This window comes from Hyaena hyaena, unplaced genomic scaffold, assembly GCF_003009895.1.
Source record: "Hyaena hyaena isolate Hyena2069 unplaced genomic scaffold, ASM300989v1 scaffold_222, whole genome shotgun sequence".
Taxonomy (NCBI): domain Eukaryota; kingdom Metazoa; phylum Chordata; class Mammalia; order Carnivora; family Hyaenidae; genus Hyaena; species Hyaena hyaena.
Genome location: NW_024080855.1, coordinates 1,599,287 through 1,606,423, shown reverse-complemented (window position 1 = coordinate 1,606,423; position 7,137 = coordinate 1,599,287).

Here is a 7,137-nt window from a genome sequence, read left to right as displayed (position 1 = left end):
TAGGGGCTGTATGAAGTCCTCTGTGGCTTTCCCACATTGGTGAAGAGTCCTCGGTTCTAATGTGTGTTAAAAGGCACAGGGCTGTTTGCTTAAATGCAGCTGAAACTGCCCCCGGGTCACAGTATGAACACCGGTGTTAAGTGGTGACAGCCCCGAGGGACAGCAGCGACTTCCGCCCAGCCAGAGCGGCCAAGCCTACTGGGAAGAAAGGGTTGCAACCTTTAGCGAGACAAAGGGATGCTTTTGGGAAATGAAGAGTTCCTGCTCACAGACAAATAGGTCTTGAAAGTCACACGCTCTGATATGGGCCCGTCTGAACAGGAAAAAGAGGACTTCTTATTTGTCAGGAGGTCTGCTTGGAAAGAAAAGAAAGGGAAAAAAAAAAAGTACCCACTGAAATATTGCTTACTTCCTAGAGGGAAGGACATATTCTTGGATTGAACTCCAAAGGATGTTGGTCTCATCAAGGATGTCAGAACTGACTCTGTCTTATTATGGGACTATTTGTTTGCCAAGAACCAAAAGTCACTCAAACCAGTTAAGCAACAGAGGGCTGATTTTAAAGACACAGTAGTTGTACTTTCTTCTATGGGGCTATTGTCCGTGCTGTGAGTGATTAGCAAGACAATTGTATTCACACACTACGCAACACATGCAAAATCATTGTGGTCGCTCTTTGAAGATAGAAGGAACTTTTAAAGTTTTGGAGTCTCTAGAGGGTATGAAGAGAAACTTTAAAATGTTGACCACTTTGCTGGGTCTATCAGGAAGCCCCAAAGGAAATTTAGTATTTGTTTGAGGTCACTCAGGACCCTGGGGGCCTGAAAGCTTGATGAAGTCATACACCAATTTTTCCTTTCTTTCTTTCATTGTTTGGAGTTTTAGGTTTTGTTTCTGTAAATCCTCTTAAAGCCTTTTTAGAGAAGAGGAGTTTCACTTTTAAAAAAACTAAGGAGGAAAAACTTCATGAGTAGTAGTTGATATCCTGTGGTATAAGCCTACTTAATCATCCAAGTTCTCTGCCCTAAAGTAGACATAGACCCATAGTGAGATTAGACCCTGCTGCCAGAGGCTGTTGGGTTCTTAGGCCATTGTCTAAGATGTATGCAAATAGACCCAGTGCCCCAATGAGTTCACACCCCAGGGCTGATGCCATGCTTATGTTTTCCCTCAGTTCTGGCACGTTTGTTCTTCAAGTTACCTAAAAGGTAGCATTGGAACCATCTCCACATTTCCAGAGACTTTTTCTCCTTCCTTGTGGAAAGCCCGTTGGAAATTCCTGGGTTTGTTGTTGTTTTAAGCATTCCTCTGAATTTACTTTTTGAATGATTTGTTTCCCTGTTTGCAAAGGTAGGTGTTAAATCTCACACATGCTTGGTGACCTGAATATCAAGGCAGCCTTTTTGGAAAGTCAACTAGCAATATTTAAGAACAAAACATGTGTCCAGTTTTCTAGGAATATGACCTGTAGATACACATCCACATGTACGAAAGATGCATTGTGAAACGATTTTCACTGCAGATTTTGTTTGTCATAGTGAGCTGTGGAAATGGCCTAAATGGCCATCAGCTGGGGGACTGGATCATGGTTCACCCATTAAATAGAATGCTACAGAGCCATTAAAGGGAATAGTTGGGTCATAGTGTGCTGAAATGAACCCACACATCACTAAACGAGAAAAAGTGAACAATAAAATAATGTGTATAGTAAGGTTCGTGCTTGTGGGAAAACAGAAAATATATGTGCTTGAGTATGCATAGATAGATTTCAAAAGGATACTCAGAAAAATGGCTCAAAGATGTTGAATGTTGCAGGAAAGAACTGGAGCAAAAAGTAGGCTTATTTTCGATGTATACCCTTTTGCTCTTTGTTGAAATTGTTGTATGTGTACCTTTTTCACCAGTGAAAGAGAAATGCTTTTGCTTGCACAAAGAATCTAGACTTAGATTGGATTGAGACATGAAGTCTGTTATCACCAGGGACCTTGGGATGCTCCCTAATCTCTCTAACTTACTTGTAGCGACTATCTTATAAGGTTACTATGAAGATTAAGTTACGAATTGCATATAAAATAGTACAGCCAGGACACAAGTCACTTACCCAGTAAATGTAAATTATCATAATAATGGTGATTATGAGTTGCCTGAGTGGCTCATTTGGTTAAGTGTCTGACTTTGGCTCAGGTCATGATCTCACAGTTTGAGTTTGAGCCCTGCATCAGGCTCTCTGCTCTCAGTGCAGAGCTTTCTTGGGATTCTCTGTCTCCCCCTCCCCTGCTTGCTTACTCTCTCAAAAATAAATAAGCATTAAAAAAGATAATGGTGATGATGGTGATAATGAGAGTGAATATTTACTGAGTGCTTACCATTTTCGAGGCACTGTATTAAGAGCTTTCCATGTATTGATTCATTTAATCTTTAGAACAACCTTATGAGGTAGCTACTAGTTTCGTCCTAATTGTACAGATGGGAAAACTGAGGTACAGAGAGGTTATGTAACTTGCCCCAAAAGACATAGCTAGTAAAGAACAGAGCTAGGGATTCAAACATAGGTGATCTGGCCATAACCTGAGCTCTTTCCCAATTGCAGAATGGCCCTATGTCTGCTGGACAGACTGGCCACTCTTGGCACCATTTTGAAGTGAATGAGAGAGTCAGTCCAGTTTCTAAAAGAAGCGCTGGAAATATTTGTAAGCATATGACAGTGCTTTCTTACCCAACCCCAAGTCAGAATATTACAATCAAAATGTCACATGGGTCTTTCCCCTGGAGTGTGTGGGGACCTCAGGTGGAACCTCTCTGCTTATGAATCTGGAGTCACTGTCAGAAACCCTGCTCAGAAATTATTACTTTGGGCTGAAGTCAATGGGGATTATGGGGAGTGGAAGGGGTGAGAGACCTCTCTTCTCTGCATTTATTATCTAATAAATCTAAATACTAAGAGCCATGGGGGCACTTGTCTTGTTTGATGGGGATCACTCAGGTAACGTCATTGGCAGAATGACCTTTCTCAGGAAGATACCTCACGTTTCTCAGGGTAGTCAAGATCTCGTACTTCTTCAGGTAAGCATTTCCTTAATACTTAACCCAAGTTCTCTCAGTTGAATATTTAATCCAACTCTAATGTGTTGCCTTTGCTGAAAGATGGCCAGTCCTTGCCTTTTCTTACCCATCTTAAAATGAAGTGCCCTTCAGAATAATTACATGATGAATTCAGCCACTGACAGATCCTGAATATTCTAACATGAAACATCTTAGGCTCACATTCGTTTTCTTTGTCTCTGGATTTACTCACAATTATCTGAGGAACTATTCCTCACTTCACCTCTATTTGCAAAGCCCTTTAACACTCACTCACTCTCTGTTGAAAACTCTCATTTTCCTGTGCCAGCATCTCTCCACTGTTCTTATTTTCCAAACTATTGATCAGTTTTTTTCCATTCTCTGTAAGATTTCATTTTGAACAGTCTGCTAGCCAAGGGATCCTTGGTGTAGCAACTCAAAACTAGACACAAAGACACCAGCTCTTTTGAAAGGTCATCCTTTAATCATTCCACACTCATTGCCTTTCATGACTAATGTAAAAAACAATTCAGGAGCCTTTGAGTTGCTGTTTCATGCTTGGCAAGGTCAACATTGGAAGTGCCAGGCTCACTAAGACCTCCCAGGTACTGCTCTGGCCAGGGGCCATGCTCTAGAGGAGAGAAAATCCCTTCATTGAGCATCATGGGGAGAAGGGGGGGCTCTTGATCAATGTGTTAAATTAATTCAAGCTGGAAAGGAATCTAAGAGTAAACTATTTAACCTCTCTTCTGCTTATCTTTGTTTATGTTCTGACTTTAAGATCTGCTTCTTCTCACACTTGGGAATTACAGACATTGTACTGGCCAAGGTTGCAAAGTACATTAGGACTTATTCTAGAAAGGAAACAATGGGATAAAGCTGGTATTTTTAAAAATGTAATTCACAGGGCACCTGGCTGGCTCAGATGGAGGGAGATGAGACTCTTGATCTTGGGGTCGTGAGTTTGAGTTTCGTATTGGGTGTAGGGATTACTTAAACAATTTTTTTTTTAATTTACAGGAGTAAACATTTTTGATAGCAAGAGGTTATTCCCTCGGACCCAAAATCTTTTCAAATGGAGCCTCTTTTAAAGTTAATAAAATGTTTCTGTCTTAATCTGGAGAGATGTTTCTTCCAATATACTTTATGGGGCCATCCATATAGTATTATCTAACTTCCTAGAGGTTCCTCCTCATTTTTCATAAAAGAAATTGCTTGCAGGCATTGGACTTGAAAGCCCTAAGAAAAAGGAAGGATTCATCAAATGATGATTATGTGGGCAAATCCCAGAAGGCTAACTATGCCGGAGCATTGACCTTCAGAAGCACTGAATGCAGCACCAGGATTTAAGACTACAAAACCTGTAATTGTTGTCTACCACCTTCTTTAGTGTCAATAGGGAGAATGCATCTTCCCCTTTGTAACAGAAGAGAAAACTAAGACTGTTTGCTTCCCTTTCCTTCTTTCCAGAGTGAAAAGGTGAATTTTTCTGTGGAAAAATCTTGTTGCGATCTCTATGGAAACTCTCCATGACAATGATTTACTTATCAAGTAATCTTCCTCTTCCCAGAAGGAAGACTAGAAGTGTAAAGAGAAAGGAACAGCAATCTTCAAAAGTACTAGTGAAAACATTTGGTGCAAGGAAGAGCAACAGTTCCATCAGCCACATGGCAGAGCTTGACTTTTGGTGTTTATCAGAACACGTTCCTGATTTCAGTCATTTTCTATAAATTTAGGCTCGTGCTCATTTACATAGAAATATATTGAAATAAACCATTGGCAGCCTACATGGAGACTCAGGAATCAGGAATCACTGGTACTGGGGTTTCAAACATTCCTGTGTTTGTCTGATGATGCCTCCCTAGGCCTGCAGTAAGCCCGCAGAGAAGCATATAGATCAGGATGCAGCACACTATTTCCTCTCCCTGCCTTAGGGGAGATAATGAGCGACTTACAAAGGGATTTAAGACCTAGTCTGGAAACTTAACAGTAAATGAGTTAGGACCCAGAGACGGTTTTCAGCCAGGGTCACCAGTTTCCTGTTCGCAAAAGGAGTTGATCTGAACTTAGTTTAGTGCTTAAATGTCAAATAGCCTATTGAGCAAACTTGAGGTAAAATTCAGATGCTTTAGTATCACTGGCGTTTGAGAATGAACACATTCAGACACTATGATTTTTAAATGCCATTTATTTAACCCAAATTCGATTTGTATTTTCAAGGATGCTTTTCAAAGATATAAAAAAAAAAATTCGTGTTCAGAGCAAACAATTTTGTTCAATTTCTATAAAAAACAAAATTGCTTTTTTGGGGGGAATGGACCCTGTAACATGGGAAATTGAAATTTGCTTCGCTGAAATTCAAATTTATACATGCAACAACAAACATGCTTTGTTTTGGGATGGGCCGAATGTTTAAGAAGCTCCAATGAAATATAAGAATTAATTTGGTAAAAGGCAAGAAGTATAACTGTGGTTCATGGGGCGCCTGGGTGGCTTAGTCGGTTAAGTGTCCGACTTTCGCTTAGGTCATGATCTCGCGGATCGTGGGTTCGAGCCCCGCATCGGGCTCTGTGCTGACTGCCAGCTCAGAGCCTGGAGCCTGTTTCAGATTCTGTGTCTCCCTCTCTCTCTGACCCTCCCCTGCGCATGCTGTCTTTCTCTCAGAAATAAGTAAAAGAATTAACAAAATTGAAAAAAAGATAAACAGCTCTGACCAGAAGCTTTCATATGTGTGTGATCATCATGGTAAAAGGCCTTTTGGTTTTCAGTATTTTGATCCTTTCCATAGGACACAGAGTCTACCCATCTGCTCACCAATGGCTAGCCTAAATGTGTATTTTATTGTATTCTAACAATAAAAGTTAGAATGATATACTTCTTCATTGCTTAATTATTCCCTCCAAAGACAACTACTTGTACTGTGGAAGGAGCAGGGCTTTGCAGTGAAAACGCACAGACCTGAAAGCAGTGCATTAATTATTTTATTAATTTCTTCTTTTTACATTATGGGAAACATTCATCTATTTACAATTTTTTTTTGTCCACACACAATCTAGGTAAATAAGCCTATGAAATTCCACTTCATAAAGCCATAAAAATGTTCCCCACCCCTCCATCTGAAGGCTTTCAAGTGAATCTTTTTTTTCCAAACCAAAATAATTTTTAAAAATTACACTGGGAATTCAGATATGCTAGTGATTTACATTCCAGTTATTTAAAATATGCATCTAGACATGTTTTAAAAAAGAAATGGTAAATTCACAAGGATAAGGCTTAAATTAAAGTGGTAATACACAGTAAAACATTAAGGAAACATCTATAAATAACAGAAATATATTACAAATAAATTAGTTCTATTTACCATTTCAAATATTAAAAATCTTTAATCCATTTCTTCATCTCTCTTTACAAAAAGGTTATGTGAATTGTATGGAAACATCTGCAAAAAATATAATAAATACTTAATTTCTTTGAACGTTTTTTGATGTGGGAGACAAACTTCTTTTGTAGTTCCCCCCCCTCCCCAAGAAAATGCCCAAACAGCTTTATACCAAAGTTAAACAAAATAAGTAATTTTTCAGGGTACACACATTTTCCATTATGAACTAAAAAACGTTTCTACAAATTACATCAAAAAGAACAATGTAACAAAGGTTATGCTCATGGATGTCAGCTTAAGGGGCAAGTGGTTAACAAGCAGCTTTATGTGGGGTCATGTTTGAAGATCAATAATTAGCTTTTTATAAAGTGTTTGTACAATTTGTGTTTTAAGGAAGGCAAAGGTCATGATGCCTGCAGGCATTCGGCTAAAAGATTTAAAATTCTTACCAAAAATAGCTTATGAATATACAAATACCATTCACATAGACAAGATAAATAGGCCTTCTCTTGTCTCTCTTTAAAATATCCTGGGCTAAACCAGTTTCCAAAGAAAATAGGATGATCTTGAATTGTATTAGAAATCGATTTCTTAATCCCAATGTCTCTACCTCAGGGCATGGAGCTGTAGTTGGGAACATGGGTGTTACAATGGATACCGCTTCCTTCCCTTCCCGTCAATCTATGAGTTCCAAG